This window comes from Simochromis diagramma, unplaced genomic scaffold, assembly GCF_900408965.1.
Source record: "Simochromis diagramma unplaced genomic scaffold, fSimDia1.1 OVJJ01000413.1, whole genome shotgun sequence".
NCBI lineage: Eukaryota > Metazoa > Chordata > Actinopteri > Cichliformes > Cichlidae > Simochromis > Simochromis diagramma.
In genome coordinates this window covers 1,694,650-1,719,497 of record NW_024386948.1, presented here as the reverse complement: position 1 = coordinate 1,719,497, position 24,848 = coordinate 1,694,650, and the positions used below count along the sequence as shown (strand labels likewise).

The 24,848-nt window shown below is 40.4% G+C and overlaps 1 long non-coding RNA gene across 1 annotated transcript; it reads left to right on the top strand.

Annotated features, from left to right (window-relative positions):
- Positions 1–3,282: 3,282 nt before the first annotated feature.
- On the top strand, positions 3,283–8,538 carry LOC120737508. The gene is made up of 3 exons (XR_005696754.1): positions 3,283–3,538; positions 3,644–4,573; positions 7,251–8,538. It is a non-coding gene; the product is annotated as an uncharacterized LOC120737508 (long non-coding RNA).
- Positions 8,539–24,848: the final 16,310 nt, after the last annotated feature.

Sequence of the window (24,848 nt, the reverse complement as noted above, 5' to 3'; positions counted from 1 at the left end):
AGCTTGATGAGCAGCGAGCCAAACACCAGCTGACTTATGGAGGGCTTTGATGTTAGCCTCGCAGAGCATTTGCAATAGCGAGCGAGTGATAATGAAGCCACAGGCCACCCTGAGTGATATACAACTGCAGTATAAAAAGATGTTAAATGCATTTAATGTTTTATTATCCATGTAACTGGGTTACAAGCTCATTCTTTTGACTTTAAGCAAATACAGACAGCATCTGTCAAGCCTGCAGCCAAATTTCCTTAGACAAATGGTCAAATAGGTGTGCAGTGCATGTAGCAAGAAAGTGATTCTAGCTGTATTTGTTTGGTTTTTATAATAAACATAGTTATCTAAATTAGTAGATTAAATTAATCTCTTCAGTACTTAGGTTGATTTAGTCCATTAATCGCATATTTATAGCTAAATAAATCCATTCTTACAGTCATGATCAATGACAGCAAATTTGTGCACAAATGTGCTGTATTTTCCCCCTTCATTTCTTTTCTGGTGTAGTTGCTGCTACGTTGGCAAGTTGCTATGATAAAGGAGCTCCCTGTGAGTCATAGCAGGGCGCTCTGTTTACATTTCTCTGCTCGTGGCCTGTGACTGAACAAAGGTTTGGAAAATGAGGTGGATGGGAGAGGTTTGGGGAGGTAGGTGGCTGAACTTTTACCGAGGGTCAAGCTGTGTATAGGTTGACGGCTGCCGCTGTTGCTACTGCAAGTCTCTTCTGGTATTGGAGTTTAACACAGAGGAGACCACGTTGGGATTGATTGGAGAAACTTTCTCTTGAGTAGGAGAAGGAAATACTGTTTTTTCAGATCTGAGAGCAGAGCATCTGTTTATGTTCTTAAACTCTCCTCCCACTGTGTCTTATTTTCTCTCGCTGGCTGTTTGCCAGTCGCCACTTCAGATAAGGCTCATTAACGAGGCTATCTGATGCTATGCACTCACTGTGAACTGTCTCTGAGGATATAAAACAATGATACTGTCAGGTGACAGCTAATTGTCAGTCTTGACCTGGACTGGGTCATTGGGCAGGGGCCCTATCATGCTTTCACAGTTTATGGCTTGTGTCCTCCTTAGTCCACGTGATGAGAAATGCATTAATTTGTGGCCACTAACATATTAACACTTGTGCTAACAGGGACTGAAGGATTGCCCACTAACCACATACTTGTTTCCCTAAGATTACACAGTCATGCTCTGTTATAACAGAAAGATATTTTTTAATGTAACTTTAGTTTAAAAGCATAACAGAAAGATTAACGAACAAACACACTCGTTCCAGTGTTTTGACTGGACGGGCCAAGTTAGAGCCTGGTGAAGTTGGGCATGGCAGAGCACTTAAAATATCGGAAATGGTGACTTATTAGTTCAACGACACTACTTCTCAGGGCCTCTGGAAGGTTTTCCAAGTAGCTCAAGTCTGTTTTACTTGTTACAATTTTAGCAGAATGACCCTGAATGCCACAGACATTATTACCATTTCTGCTAAAGCAGTTTATGAGAGCCTGACAATACTTAACTCACTGAAGAGTATAAAGAGAGTATAAAGACTGCTTTCAATGAAATGGCAGACAAAACTCTATGTTTTACTTCATTGTAAGCAAATATATAGAAACATGATCTGATAGATAATTTCTTGGAACCATAAACTAGGAAAGGATACATCAACAAGCAACATGTAGCACTGACTGACATGTCAACAATCACTTTACTGCTGCAGTAAATGCTCACTCTCAGACCAAATCAATATAAATCCAAGGCCTAAAGTAGTTCCCACAAAATGCAGCATTCATCCTTATTTGGGTAATATTCACTAAAACTAGAATGAGCCCACAGGAGAGCATCTCTTAGTTTCCATAGTTTGGGCCTAATATTGACAAATACAGCAGATGTCAAGAAATCCCATCTCACTGTGGTGTAGCTGTGTGTGGGTGGCATAGCTATAGCTCAGGATGTAGCATAGGTCATCTGCTAGTTGGGAGGTTGGCGGATTAATCCCTGACTGCAGTCCTTGGGTAACATACTAAACCTCATGTGCCTTCCAATTTTATATGTTTAAATGTTAGAAGAAAGGGCTTGTATGAATGGGTGAATGTGGCATATTGCATACTGCTCCAGTAGAGCAGAGAAGCCATATAAGTACCAGTCCATTTATGAATCGGTGAATAGGGCAACTAATGATCTAAAACAACTTCAGTCGTTCTGAGCGTGTTTGACAATGCTCATTAGCGGTGTCAGCAAGGGAACGTGTAACTTATTGAATTAATAGTAACCGGCACCGGCACTCGAGGCCTGGAGTTGCCTACCCCTGTTCTACCTGCTGTTGGCTGATATGGACGGGAGCAGGAAGTAGTCTTCTAATCGGAAGGTTAATGGATCAATCCCTGGCTGCTGCTGCAGTTTGCATGCAAAACGTTCTTGGGCAAGACACTAACCTGAAGTTGATTCCATCGGAGTGCAAATGTTATTTACACATTCAAGTACTTTCTATATAAGTCATGTTGTATAAGGCGCTTTGAGCAGAGTATAAAATTATTTTACACGCATACCAAATCTGTAGTATTTTGATTGACTAAGATTATGAGATTAATTAATCCTCCCTTTTGTTTCACTCATGCAAATTTGCAAAAAAAAAGGCTGTTGGCACACATTTCCATTTTAACTCTATTACTCTACAGCAGGGGTAGGCGACTCCAGGCCTCGAGTGCCGGTGTCCTGCAGGTTTTAGATGTGTCCTTGATCAAACACAGCTGATTCAAATGGCTAAATTACCTCCTCAACATGTCTTGAAGTTCTCCAGGGGTCTGGTAATGAACTAATCATTTGATTCAGGTGTGTTGACCCAGGGTGATATCTAAAACCTGCAGGACACCGGCACTCGAGGCCTGGCGTTGCCTACCCCTGCTCTACAGTCATAAAAATAGTTTCAAGGTCCCCCTCCCCCACAAAAAATAGACAGATATCTCAGAATTAAAAGTTACGACACGTGCTGAGTGCTGTATGTCAATCTGGCAGTTTCCTGACCTACAAACTGGAGCATAAATAAAAACATATTTCAGCACAAAGGCCCCTTTTCTTAGTTCCTAGTTCTAGTTCCCTGCCTATAATTAGCATGTACGAGTACCTTAGTGGATGTAAAATGCTGCCAAGATTTCCTTGTAAAAACAGCATAAAAACAGTACTTCATTTATCTTCGCGTGAACACAAATTCCAACCAGCCCCTGGTGGCTGCTGTCAGCATACATCTCAAAGCGTCCACATTCCCTGCAGTCAGCTGTGCTCTCAGTGCTGGAGGGTGCAGGGGTCTGTAGCCTCCTCTTGTCTGTGTGCCATTAAGATGTCGCCACTCTGACCCACAAAGCCGCTAATAGCAGGGTCCTGAAGGAGGCTGCTTTACACGGAGGGGAATCTGTGGCCACAACAAGGTCACTCCTGGGTTTGGATGGAAAACAGGGAGGTCTGCATACCACTTCTGAAACTGTCTCTCATGTTCTACAGCGCACTCTTAGAAGAAGAGTAAAGGCAGTCACACACACGGCAGGTAATTGCGTAGTGCTACACGATAAGCTATACTTTACGAGTGTTGAGTTATCTGCGTACGTGCGAGTGTGTGTACCTGAAGTTTGTGTTTCTGCTTGGATTACAGACAGCGTGGAGAAGGCTTCACATCTGGCAGGCTGGCTGTCAGCCCGGCCCCAGTGATGGGCTCCAGTTGTGGCACTAGGCAACTGTTGTCAAGGGGAGGGGCCAACTGGAGTTGGACCAGCTGGTAATGTATCATCCCTCTGTCCTGAGTGGAAGCACAGCAAATGAGCATGTGCTAAAGCTGATGAAACGTTTCTATCACAGCAGCTGATATTAAAGGTAGAACTCACACACAACTCACTATATCTGATTTTATATAAGGACACATCAAAAAGAGACAGCTATTGTTTTATTTTTTAGAGTAAGAGCCCCGTCAAGTGTCCAATGTTTCAACTCATAGCTGAGATATTTAGGAATCCCTTCCCTTTGTGGGGACATGCCTCTAAAATCCCAATTAAGGCATGTAAAGCCACAGATCGAAAGCCGCTGATGTGCTGGTGAGCCTGAGTGGCTGCGGTTGTTATCTAGACTTAATCCCTGGAAATAACAAAGGAACACTGTGCTCCACTGTTTGGCAAAGGAAGAGGCCTACCTACGAGAAGGAAGAAGAAGGAAGCGCACTAGATTCTAGGAAGAAAGTTCACGAATAAAAAAAGGCACGATAAAAAAATGTTTTTTAAAAAAGAGAGAGAAAAACGATGAGAAGTCTGCCCAACTGGCAGAGAAGAAATTGACAGGAGAGCTGGGTTCAAATCGAGTCAGCACATGCTGGGAGACAGCAGACAGGCTGGCTGTGAGATATTATTGTCACGTTAAAAGGACCGTTAAAAAAATGAACGAAATGCGTCCAGCGGAGCTCGCGGGTTCACAGCTGGGTTCACCTGGAGACGAGGAATCGATGGAGGAAAAGAGAACGTGCTCTCGCCGGCCTCTTCGACGAGCCGTGTATCATTTGGAGCCTGCCTGTGTTTCCCTTCGCTCTGGAAAAAAGGTATATATCTTCTGTCTAGTGTTCCAAGAGTTGGTTCTCTCCTCCAACCAGGACACTCCGTGACGCACACGTGCACACGCGCCCATAAACACGCTGATGTATGCACACTGTTCCTGCCAAGATATATAATCATATCTTCTTCTTTGTATAGACTTTCTGGTGCGCTTGACTCGCGGGGAGAAAGAAGGAGAGCCGATGGCAGGTTGATAACGTCGGGCGGACAGTTTACAAGGCTCCACTGAAAGAAATACAATTACATGCACACAATTCAATGCAGTTTAGCTGTTTTTAGGCCACAGAATAATCACAAGCTTTGCTTTCATGCTGGTTTAAAGGCTAAACGTCAGACATGTGCTTGTGTCTCCACAAATGTACTTACGAGTAAACTGCAACTTTATGAAATGCACACAATGTTTCCCCTGGGGCTTTTTGTTTTGTTTTGGGTTGTTTTGTTTTTTTTTACCTATGAGGCCATCTTCAATCAGCCATTTTTTATTTTTTCTCAATTTTTTGTTCATATCGGCATCTTTTATTATTGGCAGTGTGGTTTTTCACTGCAGGCCATGGCCTTGGTTGTAAAACCACAGTAGTTTTCCCATTAAAAATGCACCAGAGAAACTCCCTGGTTATCACGAACAACCACACGATACATAACTGTTTCATATCATTTATCATCTCGGACAATGATTTTCCAGAATAACCCCCAGCACTAATTTCTGACTGTACAGATATACACAATACACACAGTCCACACACCCACACACCACTTCTGTCCACAGTCGCCGAGGCGCACACACCCTGCACATTATTGACCCCCACAAACACCCGCATGTGCACACCACTTTGAATCCTATTGGTTTAGACACATAAACACGATTTAGCACTCTCCATTCAAAAACGAGCTGAAAAAATGTTCCACCGCCTGACCAAACCCCAAACCTGATTTGTAGTACTAAGCTATGTTTACATGCGAACAAGGGCACCATTAAATGTAGGACAAACCAGAAAGGCCAAAGTGGTGGGGTGAGTCAAAAAAGAAGGGAGGAAAAAAAGCTGCATGCAGCGTCCAACCCACCCACAGGACTGATTTTTATCTCAGAATATAGGAAAATGTCACAACTTTGATCCTTTCATTGATGGATTCTCTTTACTACACCATTCCAAGTGTTTCCATTGATGACTCTCGGTTTGCCCTGGTGCCACTTGTCTATCGCAGCAAGCGTGGTGCATTTATATATATATATATATATATATATATATATATATATATATTTATATTTATATCTTTTAACTCTTTAAAGCCAGCTCACGTCTGTGTAGGACTTTCAGGCAGACTGAGCAGCCAAACCGATAAGCTATAATCAGTATTGCTGTTCTTAAAACACAACATATAAATACAATATATAAAAATACTAAAATAATACCAGTTGATTAAGTGCAGAGCTATTAAAAATATTTGAGTGGATAGGATGAGGTGAAAATAATTGTAAAATCATCATATGGCTTTTTATGTCTGTCTTGCTGCCTCCATCTGGCTTCATTCTAACTGTAAAGCTTTTCTTGGTATCTGTAAAACCAACGGAGCCAGATACGTCAGAGGGATTTGTTTCTAGGGCAAATCCAATAAGCATCACAGTCTAGGTAATAGTTTTATACCTTTTTTGAGGAGCCTTCAATCATAAATTACACCGGTACTCCAAAATGCGTGAAGAATAAGAACAGCATGGCGTTGCTGTTTGCCTGCAGTCTTTAAAACAAAGCAAAACTAAAAATGTTAGGTTTTGTATTGTTGATTGTCATTTATGCTTAGAAATATTTACTTATATATGCTTAGAGGTGTATAATCAATTGTGTAGTGATAGGACTGTGATCTTTAACAGGCTGCAAAGGCTTGGTGTGTATTCCACACTAGAATGCACACCCACATCCTGGGAGCACGAGAGAGGTCGTACCTTCTCTTATTGTTTTATGGTAGGATTAAGTCTGTTCTAGTCTAAGTGCTTTTTGTTTAGATGAACTGTTGGATTTTCCAGACCAGCAGGTTAAGGAAGTCGTTTATGGGGTCACACTCTGACCCCACACACACACACACACACACACACACACACACACACACACACACACACACACGTATTCTTTGTTCACATGTATACCTATGTAAGATGCTATATGTTAATGACCCTATGCATATTCATGTAACCACAATAAAAGGAGTGCTATGGGGAGCCTGGCTGAGAGTCTGACGGAGGTCAAGTGGTGGAACGACACTCGGCTCCAGGCAGGACTCCCTCATGCATGAGTAACATGAAGAACTTTGCCTACTCGTGTCTTGCTTCACTGTGTAATTATATTGTCCTCAACGTTCCAGCGGATAGGTTCAAGCTACAAACCTATCAAAAACTTTAACTCAGCAGCAGAACTTTAGCAGTGCAGCCTAATGGATGTTCCAGAAGCCGTGTTTACACACCGCACTGCTTATCTGCAAAATATATTTAGAGAAAAATCTAATGAAGCATGAATCACATTTTGCTATCTACACAGTTTACACATTTCCACCATTCAGCAGGTGTTTAGTGAGTTACATGTACACGGAGTAGCCTACTTAAAGCACTGCAGATGATTACTCTCGCCACTTGCAAATGCTCTGAGATCTCTTTTGTTTCCCTGCCAATAACAGGAAGCCAAGCCAGCCCAGTGTGCGCCGCAGAGTTCAGGTGGAGATACGGACGCCAAGAGGTACAAACATCACGCTGCTGAAGTCACTGAAGCATACAAGCAGGTCAATACTGAACATTATGTGCTGCTGCCTCTGCAGGTTAGCAAACCGTTTCACTCCGCAGCTTTCTCTTCCTCTCTGTTCTGTTTCACACATACATGCACTTGTACTCCTGTTATGTAACTCTCAAGGTCACTGATAGCTGGAGAGAGGATTCACTTTAGCCTTATGTAATGCTTAAGTAAAGAGGAGGACCACTTCTAAGTAGTTTCCCCACCGCCTCGCAACTCTCGGTGTGAAGTTTCTTCCCACTAAAACAAATGCAAATACAAAGAATGGGGAAATTATTTTTGCTTTTTTAGGGGAGAATCATTACTTATAAATAAGGTTTTATATGACAATTCAGAGCTTAAACTAATCAGTTTTCTTCTTTTGCATAAATCACATTATGTTGCATTTTTTAAGCTAATCCTAACCTTTACCCTTCATTTAGTAGCAGACCAACAACTCCTCTTGAATTAGCATCTCCGACAAGACGACAAACAGAATAAGATCACCTTCAGTTTCACAGTCTTGAGTCATCCTTTATTTCTCAGTAATTTGCTTCCTAGGAGTCAGACTTTCTTGTAATTTTCATTTCCGGCTATTTTCAGAGGAATAGTTGTTTTTTTGTTCTTTAAACCACTTCACACTGAATCATTCGAGCATAAAACGACAAAAGAAGTAACAAGTCATAAAAAAGGACCTACAGCAAATGAACAGTAGCTAGACAGTGAGTGTGTACAACCATCTGTAAAACACGGTGGAGGCTCTGTCATGGTTTGGAGCTAAATTTCAGTCAGTGGTGTTGGAGATCTTGTCAAAATTCATGGAACAGTCAGATTTTGATCCATGATACAAAAGCATCTAAATTAAATTCAAGTTGTAAGTTTAACAATGATCCCAAACACGCAAAACGCATAATGACACAATATTGGTCATTTACTGGCCTCCCCAGTGCCCGGACCTCAACATTATTGTGGCACTGTGGAATTGTCCTGACAGAGAACACAACAAAAGGCAAAACATCCAAAGAAGAGCTTTGAATGTCCTTCAAGAAGGCTGGAGAGCCATTCCTGTTATTATTACAAGAAACCTGCCTACAAAAGTTCGGACTGTGTTGAAGAATAAAGATGATCATACCAAAAATTGACTTGCAAGCTTGCTAGAATTGTACAAACTCAGTTTTTGTCTTATATATTGTATATATCTATATCTATATATATATATATATATATATATATATATATATATATATATGTAGTATATATAGTATATATAGTATATGTGTGTGTGTGTGTGTGTTAGAACATGTTTCAATAGATTGCTGTGCAGTGGAGGGTGGTTTGAGAATTAAACACATCTCAGCTGTATGTCTGTCCTTAAAGATTTACACTTGCACGAGTGTGCATGCCTTATTTTTGTATTACCTACAGAAACCCCAAAGTTGTGACCTCAAACTTACCATTTTTAGTGTACTATTAGAAGACAGCCTTAGCTAATATGACATGTGTGACTGACTCGTGAATGATGTCAAAGTCATAAGTCTAAAGAGGCGACTATGTGAAGAGTTCTGAGGTATTATATCAAATTAGCCCCATATTTGAGAACCACTATTGACTGGCCTTGAGTGGGCTGAGTGGACATCTATGTTAATAGGAGAGAGGCCTATCACACAATAGGCATGCTTTGACATTAGCGTGCATAGAAAAGGCCAGTGGCATATACTAAGCTTAAGTTTGCAACCAACATAATTTCTTAACAAAGACCAACTTAGCAGTTAAGACCACTAAAGACAAGCTGGTCTCTAGTTTTCCAATCCCTCTCCTTGCCACTCATTAAAATTACAGCAGCAGCTTTAAAGAAACTTCTCTAAGCTTCTCTGAACCCCATCCCAGACTATCAGGAACACCACCCACAAACACACCTGTCAGTGGAATAAACTACTTCACATCAAGAGGAAGGACAGTCTTTGTTAGTGGAACTAACACAAAAGCAAGCAAGAGCCTACACAGAGTTGAGATTCCCAATGATTTTTCAACAAGGAATTAGCATTCAGTATTATTATTCAATGATAAACTGAAAATTAGATATTGGGGGCTGAAGGGATACACATACCTACACAGAAACCGCAAGCTTAAAAGGCTATTTTATTGTACATGGATAAGTTTTCACATAACCTTTCATTTTCCTCTGCAAGTGCCTCTGAAGTCTGGAACTCAAGTGCATAAACACAGAGATTTCACCTTCTTTGGCAGACCTGTAAGGTCAGTTGTGGACATATGACTCCACTGGGCGTCCTAGTCCACCTGTAATACCAAACACTCCTGAATGCTCAGAGTCAGAAGCGCTATTGAGTGGGACGTCTATCCCGTCTCACAGCTCTAAATAGTTTCCTGACTGCAATGACTGCTCGCTCCAGGGTCGGCTGCACCTGTAGACCCATGTATATGTGACACAAAGAATGACCACGCCAAACTGAGACAAATTGAGATAAATTATGCTTTAGCTACAGTTTTACATAAAACTCGGTACTCTTGCATAAATGAACATGGCATTTAATTTTATAAATATACACGAGCCCCCTAAGATTAAATGAATGTGCTTTGTAAGCAAGTGTTGAATTTGGAAATGGGCATTTTTACTTTCAGCAGGGATTTGATTATGATGTGGCATACATATGAATGAGGAGCGACACTGTGTCAAAGCCAGTTAAAGCTTTATGCCACTCCTCCATGTGCTTCTTATTAAAGGCTTGTTTTACATTTTGTGGCTTTGTGGTAAGGGAGACACAGCTGAACTGACTCCTCAGCTTGTTTTTAATGGAGTGTTGCTGGCTCACATGTCAATTATTAGAGATCTGAAGCTGTTACAATGCAGCTTTGATTACTGGGAACTGCGCTGATTGACAGGGGATTAATATTGGCACGTATCATGTGTCGAATTTAATGCAAGTTAAAGAATACCACCGTCTTGTCATAGACCCATAAATGACCCAGTAACTGTCAAAATATGCATTTCAGTGGCTTTCACTAGAAAAAGTTTTGTAATATTTTTGTAAGTCAATCTAGCTAGGTGACCTGACCAGGGCATGCTTAGCCTCCCACCTGATGGCAGCTGCAACTAACTGGAAATGTGACAAAGGATGGCTATATGATGGCTAGCTAACAGCCTAGCTGTATTGCACAGCTTTTAATTGAACTGTAGGAAAGATGAAAGTAGCCACTATGTTGCTATTTTCTGGATTCTGAACCTTCGAGTTTGGCATTTTGGCCGTCGCCATGGCCATGTTTAGAAAAACGTTGGAACTTATCAGGTAATGCTAGCATAGGCGAGCTAGTTATGTTATGCACATGTCTAGGTGCATGTGTTCATAATAATATCAATTTTGGCTATATTTTGGCTGTGTGTATTGCATGACTGGTTGGTGAGTGGTTGCAAGAGATTGTTTGCTTTTGCTAGGTAAGCTCCTTGTGACTTTGGTACCACTTTTGTGACCGATTTCACCTAGTGACAACCACCAGTACCCACTTAGCACATTTTGGAGAATAAATATTTTTCCCTTACAGTCCCTATAGTTGTTAGGGAGGGGCAGTCTGGTCTCTAGTCCTGTGTGACTGAGGCCTAATGTGACATACATTAGGTTTGGATGGGACCTTTTTTTTAACATCAATCTAAGTTAACTAAGACAAAACTAAGAAAAAGAAAACAAAAAAAATATTTGAAAAAGTATATTAACTGCAGTGATATTCAAGATTCAAGAACTTTATTGTCAATACAATAATATACACAGTATACAGTGTACCGAAATGCTGTTTCACCCCAAGCCCCCCATGGTGCATTTATAAGAATATAAAAGATATATCTCCAAGAGATATAAAACTAGGAATTACAAATAAATACTAACTTGCTAAATTTGGGTAAATTTAAGAGATAAAAAGGTACTATTACTAACTATACAACACTATAATAATAACTATACAGTACTAACTGTACAATAAACAAAGACAGGACAGAGACAATACAAAGTGGATTATGCAGTAGGTATCGAATACCAGGTTCAAGTTATGGTCAGGATATTGTAGACAAGACAGGATGAAGACATGTGCAAGATGCAAAAAGTGCAAATACAATATAACTTAATTTATCAAGTAAACAAGTGCAAGCTGAGGAGTCACCCCCAGCTGGAAATCTGAAAGATTGCAGGTTTAAGGCACTTTATTTTTGGCTTTAATTTTACAGACCCAAAGACCAAATGTTTTATATATGGCCCGACACACACACACACACACACACACACACACACACACACACAAACACACACACATATATATATATATACACACACACACACACACACACACACACACACACACACACACATATATATATGTACATATACATAGAGAGAGAGAGAGAGGGAGAGAGAGAGAGGACCACACAGGCTTCCAGCAATAAGACAGTTTGCATCATTTGTGGATCAATGAAGTTGTGGTCTCCAGCTCTATGAGCTTTACAAAGCCTTTATGATGCCTGTACTGAGGAGCCAAAGAGCTTGTCAAAATAAAGTGCCTCCTGAGTTAATCTGACAGCTCGCCATGCATTTCATTATCCCATATGGTGGGAGACTTCAAAGCCCTTCTTTTGAAGCCTACCCTGAAAAGTTTTGAGGCTCTTATGCTAAAGAAAGACATTTACTATTGCAGAGGAGCCCACAGAATATACTGACTTCTGCAAAAATCTTTGCCGGATTCTGAAACTAAGGAGTGATATAACCTCTCAGATGCTTCAGTCACAATGTCATACCAGTGTTAAGAAAATACCTTTAATGGGTGGGCAGAGAGAAAAGGAAGTATTAACTGGACAGGCTCTGCTTATGTTCACTTAATACTCGATAGGTTCTTGCAAGTTCTTACCTCAAGATATCCAACCTGTTATCTTAAAATGTACACAGACTTTTGTGTTGTGACTGAATTTAAGACTACTCTTTAAAAAAAAGAATACGTAATATTGTTTGGCAGGCTGACCTGGAATATAGCAAAAAAGGCAGAGGTAATACTCAAATATCAGGTTGCAGTGTTGTCATTTTTTCTTCTTTAACGTAATGAAGAATCCCAAGACAATCACACACTTCTGGCGTGATAAAGCCACCATTGTATTAAAAAACTATCTTTAACACCTCAGCCTCAGGTTGTCTTTTTCCCTGTTCTCCTCGTGCCACAACGGGACAATGGGATATTGTTATTAATCCCTCTGCCCCGGGGAAGATAACTAATGAACAAGTTTCTGCCAATGCTGCTGCAACCAAAACACACTGGGTTGGTAGGGAAACAAGACAGTAGTCACTACCACATAAGAACACTGTTTACTCACCTCAGGGCTGTTGAGTGAAGGTTTCCCCAAGATTCAGGCTGCAGACCAACCAATCATGAGGCTGACATATCAGTGCTGAAACTGTTGACAAGTCTGCATTGGCACACCAAAAACGTGAGCTTTACACAGTCAGCTGTACAGTCAGCATGGCTCCAAGGTTTTGTTATCTGTACTTGTGTGTGCGTGTTTATGTATCTTTCAGAAGCAGTTGTAAGTCCGAAAGGGGATCTTTGGGGGATTTTAAAAGAATATGGCCTTTATTTCAACTTAAAATCTAATTCAAACAAATGTATTTAGACAATTTAAAAATATATATCTCTTTGCTGCTGCCTACATTATAGATGGGTAGCTTTTTCGCCACTCCTCTATAGAAAAATGATTGTATTTGAGAGGGGTTAGAGTGGGATTTAGCACCCTAAAAGTAGTTATAATGGTACAGCGTGGGAAAAATAATCAATTAGAAAGAAAAGACAATTATTTCTATCGTCAGCTATGTATACAGGCTGTGACCAGCTGACCTATGCTGCTACTTTTTGTGGATTTACTCACCTGAATTCAACAAGAAATAAACAGATGTTACATTAGTCATCATGGCTGCTTTGCCACCCCACAAACTTTATACTAGCGAATAACTTAGACCCAGGCAATGTGTGTGGCTGGCTGGGACGTGGGTTAATAAATGCTGCAGTTGATTAATACACTTTTAATAATAGTTGCTTTTTTTAGACGTTCTGCTGCCATCAAATTCTAAATGAACCAAAACTTTTCATTAAATTTATGAGATTTGCAATCATTGCGTTCTGTTTTTATTTGCATTTTAGCCGGCATCATGTTTCAAAAGTAAAGGTTATTGTTAAATAATAAATCTCTCTTTGTCGTGTTAATAAAAACTACTGACGTGCCTTCTGCTACTGGCCTGTGTTTTTGTAATTTTAAGGACATTCTGTGTTCATCTGTCATTTCAAACTTTAGGCTTGATCACTTTTTAGCTACAAGGTCAGTAGTTTGAATTTCCACTTTCAACCTGTTAAGATATGTTTCATGTTTATTTTTCTCCGTCCCACTTGCAAAATAAATCTGCCACCCTCTGTTCCCACTCATATTATCTGCTGTGTGTGCACGTGCATCTGTGCATGCATATACACGTATGCAAATGCATGTAATCGGTTCATCTTTTGCATGGTCTGTTCCATCTGATAGGTTCACTAGCTCTTAAGCTCTTCTGTTAGTTTAAGATCTCTTATCTGTATGAGAACCTGCTCACACACATGCAGTGATGGGTTGTTTTTCCATGAATAGACATGCTGCTTTCACCAAAGGTACAACAGAGCAAGGAAATGGAGGAAGATGATAGGCTCGAGAAGAAACAGAAGATAAAGGGGGGAAGTTCAGACAAAAAGGAGTGGATCAGGGCATCAGGACTGAGTGAGCGCCAGATCAAAAGATAAGCCTGAGAGAAGGCCTCATCTGTTCTGTAAGTGGGATAGCACTGTAGATACCAACATAATGTCTAAAATCAAAGAGTGTGGTTTTTATAGGAAAGTTGTCACTGTTTATAAAGAGGTTTACTTAAAAAGGCTGTAAAACACCTCACCCAAGAGGGGTTAAGTCAGTCAGGGCTTGGTAATTTATCCGTTCTGATTTGCAGTAACTGGAGAAAATTAAACCAAAATAAAAGTGAATGATCAAAAGGAGAAGAGTTTAACAGTAAACGCAAAAATATTGATTGCCAAGCTTGATCATAATTAAGGAAAAGAAGTCACCTAGGTAATAAATATTTTTTGTGACCCAAGCATCCTCCACTCAATTCATATCCATTCACTCATCCTTTTGTGCCATTTATCTGAGGCAGAAAATCCCAGATCTCCCTCTCCCTAGAAATCAATCATCAACCTGCGACCTCGAGGCGTCGATGTTTGAAAGTGTTTGTTATGGACAAACTGTGTTTGGCACAGAAGTCCAACAATGGAGTCTCACTTGGGATCAGATCAGGCTGGCCGTTCCTCCGAATCACGCTCCTCCAGGTCTCACTGTCAATGTCAAAATGCAAATTATTGTATATCATATTATAGCATATTACCTGATTTAAAGGAAAACAGCCCTCTCAGCCAGGGCAACTCCTGAAACAGTCCAGCCTCCCTCTGGGAGTCTGGTTTTAGTGCCAAAACTGTACACTGAGGTGAGCCAGACTGTAGATAGATAAATACTTTATTGATCTCACATGGGAAATCATTGACATTTTATCTCGCTGTATCTAGTTATAGCTCTCAACCTCACTCACTAGCTCGAGCTCCCTTCCCAGCAGAGAGGGGATGTTCCATGTCCCAAGAGCTGGAAACTGGAGTGCCACATCTGGCTGCTACCTGGCACACACTGCACCTTATCCCTACAGCACCTCCTGCATTTGGTGCGCCCCAACCGAGAAGGCCCATGTTGCTAATTTGAGTTTTGCCCCACCTGCTAAGGCATAGCTCCCAGCCGCTCTCCCTCAAGTTTCCTCCTCAGGCTTGAATCCAGGGTGGGGCCCCAGTAACCCTGTTACATGGGGTGTCTGGTCCCTTGGTTCTTTTTTCAGGGGTTTTGTGAATCGGCCCCTAACCCAGGACCAATTTGCCTTGGTAGACCCTACCTGAATCAAAAGCCCTGACAGCGTAGCCTCTGGGATTGCTGGGAAACACAAACGTCTCCACCACGCTAAGCTGGTGATTCACAGAGGGGCGGTCAGGAAACAATGTGAGGAAAAATGAAAACATGTCCCGATATATTTAAATAGATATTTTCCCCTTGGGTGGTGCAACTGGTATGACTATTAAGTCAACACTGTAACACTTAGACTTCAGCTGTTAGTGCCGTTGGCTCCTGGGGTTAAATTTTCATATTCTAAAATAAAGACAATCACTAGAGCATCTCCTATTAAAATCTCAACTACAAACAAACTAAAGCTCCAATTAAAAAAATATTATTATTACCACATTCCCCATCTCTCTACCACTTTAGTGCTTCCTGAAACACACAAAACTCCACTGGTTTCTCTGTGGGCAGGGAAAGAAAGAGTGGTGGTCAGTGTGTAGACTACAATCTGGTTGAGGAAGCAAACCAAGAAAAGGAAATATAATTATAAAAACCTGCTATCTACCCCTCTTTATAATTTTAGCCTGATGTTTTCAGTGATTAACATACAAGAGGGCTAAAATAGGGTAGACCTTTTTAATCTGCTGTTTAAAAAAAGGCTTGATTGCATCGTGTTGCAACTGGGTGGGTGGCCTGTATGTATGTATCTGCTTTTACTCTGAGTCATTTCTACACTGTAAAAATGGAAAAGGACTTAGATAGTTGGCCAATGAGGAAAAGAAAGCTAATTTTTGGGACAGCAAGAAAGCAGGAAACGTTAAACTTTTACATGTTTAGAAGTAGGAATTACAAAATATGTTTAGTAGTGGATCCTTGAATTGAAATTTTCAGTATCAGACACAGGCTTGGGAAGCTGGGTATGCAAAATATAATTCATAGTAATAATACTGCCTCCAAGTGTAAATATAAACATATACACACTGCAGATATCAGAACTTTAATCCTAAAGCACTAAACCAAGGATGTGATATGTGAATGTAGTCGGGGAATGGAGTGAGGTACACTTTTGAATTGCATCTTACTGGTTGTGTTTTTATCCAGTTTCTTAAAATACAACAACTTCTAAAAACATCTAATATTTTAATAAAACAGCAATTACAGTGGTTGCTACAACTGCCACTTAGTGTGCAACATTATAACTTACTCAAACGTAGGAAAAAATAATATTTGCTTTTTACTCAGGAGTAAGATGTTATCACGAGCAACTAAATGCAACATAAAACCCACATTTACAACATGCACACACTGATTTTTATACCATCCTGAAGTGGAGGTAGTAGTTGTAGGTTATTGCCATGCTTAAGAGAAACCTTGCCTGCATAATAGCCACTGTCGTGCTGGCAGGTTAATTACATGTTCTGGTGAAGTTTAAAGTGCTTCTTTTGTGGCTGCTTTCTCAGAAAAGGAATTTACCCCATCCCTCAAGATATTTTTACAAGTTTAAACAATAATACTGGTTTTGGGCTTTAAAATACTGGTACGGTTCTAATTAGGTCTAATGCAGATTCAAAAAGAAGGGTCTGTTTAAGATTTTTTTTTTTTAATTAAAACATCTTTTTAAATTCCTGCTGAACTATTCCTGAGTATAGGTTCACTAAGAACCATTGTTTTTTCAGCTTTAACGCATTGCAGTGTATCACATGATTTATAGTAGCATGGCCTTCAGAGTTGAAACACATCCACGTGCGCAAACATACACATACTGAGAAAATATTCAGCTTTTCAGTGCCTATACAAACAATCCTACCACATTTGAAAATACAGATATTCAACATAGTTAATTCTTTATATACAGGCCTTTTCTCCAGCTGTAGAATATAAGATTATTATATATTCTCTTATTGTCTTTGCACACTGGAGCACCAAATGTGATCCGGCCATTACTCATTCATACACTATATTGCCTAAAGTATTCACTCACCCATCCAAATCATTGAAGGTGTTCAGCACCAAGACATGCAGACTACTTCTACAAACACTTGTCAAAGAAAAGGTCACCCTCTGGAACACCAGTGATTTCCAGTGTGGTACCGTGACAGGATGTCACCTGTGCAACAAGTCCACTTGTGAAATTTCCTCACTGCTAAACATTCCACAGTCAACTGTTAGTGGTATTATAACAAGGTGGAAGTGAGTGGGAATGACAAAAATACCAACTTTCCGCAGATTCAATCACTACGTACCTCCAAATTTCATGTGACCTTCAGATTAGATCCAGAACAGTGTGAAGAAAGCTTCCCAGAACGGGTGTCCATGGCCAAGCAGCTGCATCCAAGCCGGGGCTGGACTGGTAATATGGTACATCGGGCATTTGCCTGGTGGGCTGACGCACTTTTGGGCCAGTGGGTCAATTGAAGAGCACTGTAGTGCCCAACCAAATCTCTTAACACGCAGCTTGTAGAACAGAAGAGTTTAGTGTGGAAGAAGTGGCAAATAATGGAGCTGAAAAGCTAAGTGTCAGGGTTCCTGGGCTGTTTACCCAGTATTTTCAGTTGGATCATGTTAAGTTTATTTCTCACTCATTCTCATTTCCAGTTTTTCCTGTGCCAGTCCGTTTCATGTGTCATTAGCCAGATTATGTTCAGCTGTGTACTCACCGGTAGGGATGGGTACCGGTATCTGGTGCCACGATGGCACCGGTTCTGACATAAACGGTAGTAACCAGACCGAAAAGCAGCGCACATTTCGGTGATTTATTTCGGTGCTTTTTTTTTCCTAAGCTGTGATACACTTTAGATTCTAGCTAATCATTTTACGTTTCCGAGGATAGTAGGCGGGGCCAGGTACGTACGTTCTTTTATGCAGAGCTACAGATTAAAAATGACCAAGGCGAAGCGGTCAAAAGTCTGGCTGTACTTCACAGCAAAATATGCAAACTCAGCAGCCTGCAACAAGTGCTTTAAGCTGATACTGTGATACTGTCAAAGGAGGTAACACCTCAAATCCGATGAAACACTTGGCGACGCATAGCGTTTTTTTTAAAAGCCGAGAAATGCGCCGTATTTGATAGCTTGCTGTGAGACCTCACACCTTGCACATCTACTGCGGGTGGGTTGCCAGTTATCGGACCCGGAGCAACATCCCCCAAAAACCCGAAGAATAGAGTCCTGGCCCCTAGCCCTGCCAGTGTAGCAGAAATGATGACGGATGATGATGGCAGCAGCAGCCATTCTTCTCTGCGTGAGTAGCTTAATGTTGTTCGTGTGTAATTTACGTTGAGTAGGCTAACCACGTTATTACATTAATGCATGTAAGGTGAACTAGCAAACATCATCATAGCTACATGCGGCTGTCTTCTTGTTTGATGGCAGATGCTCCCTTCACCCTGGCCAAAAAGGCTAAATGACCAAAGAAAAAGTGGAAAACAGTTAAACATGAGAGGTTTTTGGACAAAGTTTGTGTTTTTTCCATTGATTAAGCACTGCTTCCAGCCAAGAGTGATACCATATATGCCCCATAGCTGCAGAAAAGGCTAACATTGTTATCTTTTTACAAAAAAACAGCTGAACATGAGAGGTTTTTGGACCAATTTTGTGTTCTCCATTCTTTAAGCACCGGTTTGAGCACCGTTTAAGCACCGGCACCATTTCAAAAGTACCGGTTTGGCACCGGTATCGGATAAAACCTAAACGATACCCATCCCTACTCACCGGTCTTTCATTATCAACCTCATCAGTCTGTGTATTTAAGTCTTCAGTTTCCACTCGTTCACTGTCTTGTCATTGATGTTGTCACTGCCATCTTTCCCGTATGTGCTTTCAGTTCAGCCAGTCATTCAGTCATCCAGCCAGCCAGTGTCCGTTCATCTTCTGTTCATACAGTCTTTATAATAAACTGTCTTCAGTTCAGCACTATCCACGAGTCCTGCGTTTGGGTCCTCTCTTCCTCTCATCCACACACAACCTCTGACACTAAGACAGCAAAAGAAACTAAAATTAAATGCAGCAAAATATGTCAAAGTTGTTAAAGCTGCAAAGGGTGGGCCTAAATCATAATAAACCCTATGCATTAAGAATGGGATGTTACTCAAGTTCACATGCCTGTGAAGGCTTCCAGATTTGGCAAGGTGGTTTGAACCTGGGCGAATTTTGGCTCAGAATCAGCTGACAATGTAATTCAAGTTGTTATTTGCCATTTTGGCATTAGTCTGAAAACCAAGATTCCAGAAAGGTTGGTGAGTCAGAGCATGATCAAAGTTCTGCCTTTTGCTAGTTTGCTGTGGACTGAGGTAATCTACCACCTCATCAAACTTTGAATCCATCCAAACATCAACCCAGTCATATATTTCAACTGAAGACTGAGGGTCATTCACAAAGATTCTCTCTTGAGGGTTTTTATAACTCAAATAAACTGGAAAGACTAATAATCGCCAAATGTAATTCTTACATTTTGATCCAACTTAGATTTTCTGTATGAACCCGAGCTGCACTGATTAAGACACTGACTGTAGGCATTTGGTTTAAAATGTTTTGTGCAGTTGTGAAGGTAACTAGTTATGGCAATACTATGACTCTCTCTGGCAGCTGCTACAAACTGCTGATCATGTCTTGAGGGCTGTAACCATTAACTTGCCGGCCCAGCTAGGACAAACACATGCATCATCTCTAACCTAACCAGTTCATGTGATGATGGTGACCAAAGGCATTACTAAATCATGCTGCTGCTGTGGCTTTTAGATTAAATGTGCATGTCACAAGTTCCTTGCGAAATTTACTCCTATGCTGACAAATGCTGCCAGAAGTAAAGATGATGATAAAATTATTAGTCCACCTATGAAATGCAAAGTTTTTGTCAAAATTCTCCCAAGTGTTTTTGTTAACAGAGCAAACGATTCAACATCTAAACATACTAGTTTTAATTAGAAAGCATTGCGATTTTCACCCAGTAACAGGACTATTTTAGTAAAAAAAAACAACACTAAGGATAACCTAGAGAAAGATTACGGACACAGGAAGTGCGTCGTTTGGTCACATGAGACCAATTGCGAGCTATTTAGCCACAGAAACGCTGCTTATGTTTGGAGAAAGAATGGAGAGCATACAACCCAAAGAACATGAACCCCGAAGTAAAATGGAGTGTGTCTGGAACTGAGACTCTTGTCAAGGTGAAATGAACAATGAAGAAAGAAGGATATGTGAAGATTTTGAAAGAAAACCTCAAGCAGCTGGCAGCAAAACTGGATCTGGATCATCACTTTGTTCTCCAAACGACGACCTATGACGACACATGCTGCTCCTGGTGAAGAGCTTCCTCCGGAAGACCAACGTGAACATTACTAACTGGTCTGCCCTGACTATCACCGTCCGTGGGGACTGATCATTTTGACCCTGGTAGTTTTTATGTAATAATTTTGTTTCTGTGTGTTAAGTAAGATAATATTGGTATCCAAAATAAAACTAGGATGTTTAGAAAACCCGTGTTGGGGGGCTAATAATTCTATCCTGATCTATAGTTCATTTATCAACATTAAAACTCTTCTGTCATTTGATAACAGTGCATAATAAAGCTGTGTGTGTGCGTGTGTGTCACATCACGCCCTGTTTTTGCTCAAGTGCCACAAGGAGACAGGTACCTAAAGGTCCTTTTGTCTTCTCCCCCAGACATACACACTTATAGACACGTATGCACATCTTAAAGGATGTGTAAATCCTGGAGGTATTTCCTCTGTCTAAGCTGCAAGGTGACGAGCTGTCCAGACCCTGGTGATTTGAGGTATGATTATATAGGCAGGTACAGAGCAAAGGAGCGTTGCACATGTCTCCTTGCGTTCTGCAAGTCTTGTGTGGTCCAACACACACACACACACACACCCATGGAATACTATCACAATGAGGCTATTGTCTCTCATGGACAAGCCTGAAACAGTAAGAATGAATATGAAGCAGGAAAAAAGAAATGAAAGTTGGCAGAAAGGAGAGAAAATTACATATGCGAGAAGGAACAGAAAGAATAAAATATAAAAAGGAAGGGTTTGGAGTGCTTGGGAGGTGGGATTATGAAAGCAAGGACCGTTTATTTAGCGGTGCTCTTGAACGCTTTGTATAGATTGCAGTGACTGGTGTACATTTAGCTTGGAGAGAAAGCTCATTGATAATGACATTCTGTAAATAAGGATTATGCTGTACAAGTGCAGTCTGTTTAGTTAGCAGACATGTTCCAACTGCTGCTAAAAAATGAAATCACTGCAAGTGACGTGACATTTCAACATTTTACTTTTGGTGCAAACACGTTGAAGAGCTTGCGGTTTTCTTTTCTTCCTGTGTGCTTTGATTCCTATGTGTCTTTAAGCATTCACCAGTAACCATGACATAAAAGCCATACTATTTAAGAGGAAGCTTCTGACAAAGACTAAGGGTTTGCCACATTAGCTGCATCACCACTGCGCCCATAATCACATCAAAGAGCACCCACATTTAGTATTCTCTTTTTGTTAGCCTGCACAATGAGCTTTAGAGAACCTTTTCAGTTGGCGTCAGTGCAGAACAGTCAATAAAGAAGAGGCAGACTTGGTTACACAGTCAGTTTACACACTCAAAGCTTAGCATGAATGCTATGAAGTGATGTGATCAGCCTGTAATTAAGATACCTTAAATGTCAAGAAATTCCATTCATTCATCACTCAAAAGGAGAGTAATACATTTTAATTATCTCTCAAGCCAAAAGAGTGCAAACAAAGCAAATGCCTATAAAATAAAAATGGATCTTTTTTTTTTTTTATTACCCAGTTACAATTATGAACGATAAAGGCCAGGAAATCCCTGAAAACTATCATTACAAAGTGTTCTTCTTTTAGTACCAAATAGATGGAAAGAGCTCTGGTTTCTTTGACCGCATTCTCACAAATATCGCCATCCCATAAATTGACACCCAGACGCTATAAACGCTACAATAACTTTTTTTTTTTTTGAGTGCCTTACACATCTTTGATTGCTGAAGCATATTTAGAGCTGAGGAGTTTTTGTAACACAGTTGCATACAAATATAAAACAGAATCTTAAGTTAGCGTCTGGTATCCAGGGAAAACAGTTTGCCTTCTGGCTATCCAGGATTGCATGCTTTTAGCACACAGTCACTAAATTAAAAAGAAACATATTTTGTTACTTACCTCCATTCATGTGCTCAGTTTTGATTGTGTTTTGATGTAGGTCTTGAGATATCAGATTTTTGGATTGAGTGAACGTACGTAGCACCATCGCTGAATAGCGTTATAAGCTAGTGCCTTTTTTGTTGTTGTACTGAGCTTTGTACGCTAGGGTTGACAAAAAGAATATCAATACTCAGTTATTAATAAATTACTAAATATCAATTCATTTGAAAAAATATCAGTATAAACAGTTCCACCTTTGCCTCATCAAGCTGGCAGTGAACCTCGTATAGCATTGCTAACTACAGACAGGCACACAGCTCCTCAATTCGCTAACAGCTAAGGTAGTTCACATTCATAATTACTGAACAGAGAAATTTCAGAGGTCAGTTTAACAACACTGACCTATTATACAGTTTCATAGACGTTAGCCTGGATGGTGCAAATGTTAATATTAGCAATTGCCATTAGCCACATTAGCCACCGGTTGTGACTAGCAAGCAAAGATGGAGCATTGAGCTAAGCAGAGCGCATTATGGACACATGGAGAACCTGGTGGGTTGCTGGCTATGTGGAGCAGCAGGTAACCATAGCTGAACTGACAAGAGAGTTTCCATAATGCTCTTCTTCTGCAATAATTAAATTATTTAGATTTGCTAGATATTGTGTTGTTTGTTTAGGATTTTGTTTAGGAGCTGTAATGAAATTATCTAAATAATTTGTTAACTAAATATAACCTGAAATGAATCCTGGTTCTTCATTTCTTTTCCTAAAAGTACCAGAAAGTAACTCCCCATCCTCTCATGTCTTTGTGATTGCTACTATCTAAACAGGCATAGAAATAACACAGGATTGATTGCATCAATATCCTGTGGCTTTCGACAAGAACATGACTTTGAGGCTGGCAGGTTGGATTCTTTTGTGATCTCATAACCGCACAAATCTCTCAAAATTCCAGCTGCAAAAGCAACTGAACATGACAAAACCTGCAATAAAACACAGAGAAAATATAAGTTAAGGGATAACACACGTGATTAGATACATATGGCTGTTTATCTGTGCTTTGGCAGTGATATCAGCAAGCACTAACACTGAAGTTTAAATCATGCTGCAATCTGGATCTGACCCTTTAAAGTGAGCTTCACCTGTGGACTTTTTTGGTTATCAGATTCCCCATACATACTGTAATAGCAGTGACTACATTCAGACATGAGAGAGACAGACTTAAGTTTATCAAGTAAATCTATAAAGGGATAAAACCTGATAAGCTCACAATGGTGAGCACTAAGCACCAAATATGGAGACAAAAACAAGAATATCCCTTTAAAGGAAGCGTCTCAGCTAAAGGGTAACATCCGCACACTGACATCATACGTAAATGATGTTTATGGGGAACTTGAATCTGAAACTGAGCAATTACTTCCTCACCAATGACTTCCTACTTCATATAATTCTATAATTGTTGCAGTTTCTTTTTTCTGTAGAGTGGAAAGGCTCATCTGGTTGCACGGAGCCAAACTGACTGATCACAGCATCTGAGGCCAGACACGTAGAGTGCTATACAACGCCAAGCAATCACAGTCACACCTGAGAGCAAAAGCCCACACACATACACAGAGAGGGAGTCAGACACAAACAGAGACACAGACAGACATAAATACACAGACACACACTCGTAGCCTCATATGCCAGTTTGGGCACACAAAAAACCATAAAAACAGCCAGACAGGAACACTGGTGCACGCGCACATGCACTCATTAACACACTCTTCCATAAACAAAGAAGGATATTCACACTAAGAGACAACTATAGATACAGACACAGACACAAAGAGCCCTCTGGGCATTCACTGTTATTTACTACACCACATTGCTGCTCCAACTGAGCCATAAAGGCAGAGCAGAGCAGATTTAACTGCACAGTCCAGCTATTTTGCTACGATAGTGGCCGTGTGTGTCAGTTTACAGGACCAGCATGAAAAGATTCGGTGGGTCAACGTTTGCTAAAGGAAGAAGCCTCGGCAGCAGGCAGGCAGACCAGTTTAGACACGCAGCACTCGCGGGCATAAATCAAGCTAAAGTAAACTTTAAGTCAAGAGGAGAATGAATGAGTTAAGGATTTTCAGTGAAAGAGACTGCATCGCATGTCTGTGTAAGCAAGTTAAGATACACAAAGGTGTTGAAGTATCTGAAAAAAGTATGAATTTACTTATATAAATAGTTGTTTTGGTAGCTACACAAAGCCATCACTAATTAGTTTATCCAGCTACCTGTCAGTGGAGGATTAGAGGCCTGATATGTGGTTCACTTTGTCAAGTATTATTTAGCTATTTTTTACAGTCTAAAAGCAAAATGTTATGATTGTGATGCCTGTAATATAAAACATTCTGGGGAAATATGGGAGAATCCAGTCAGCGCAGTTTGATTCAATG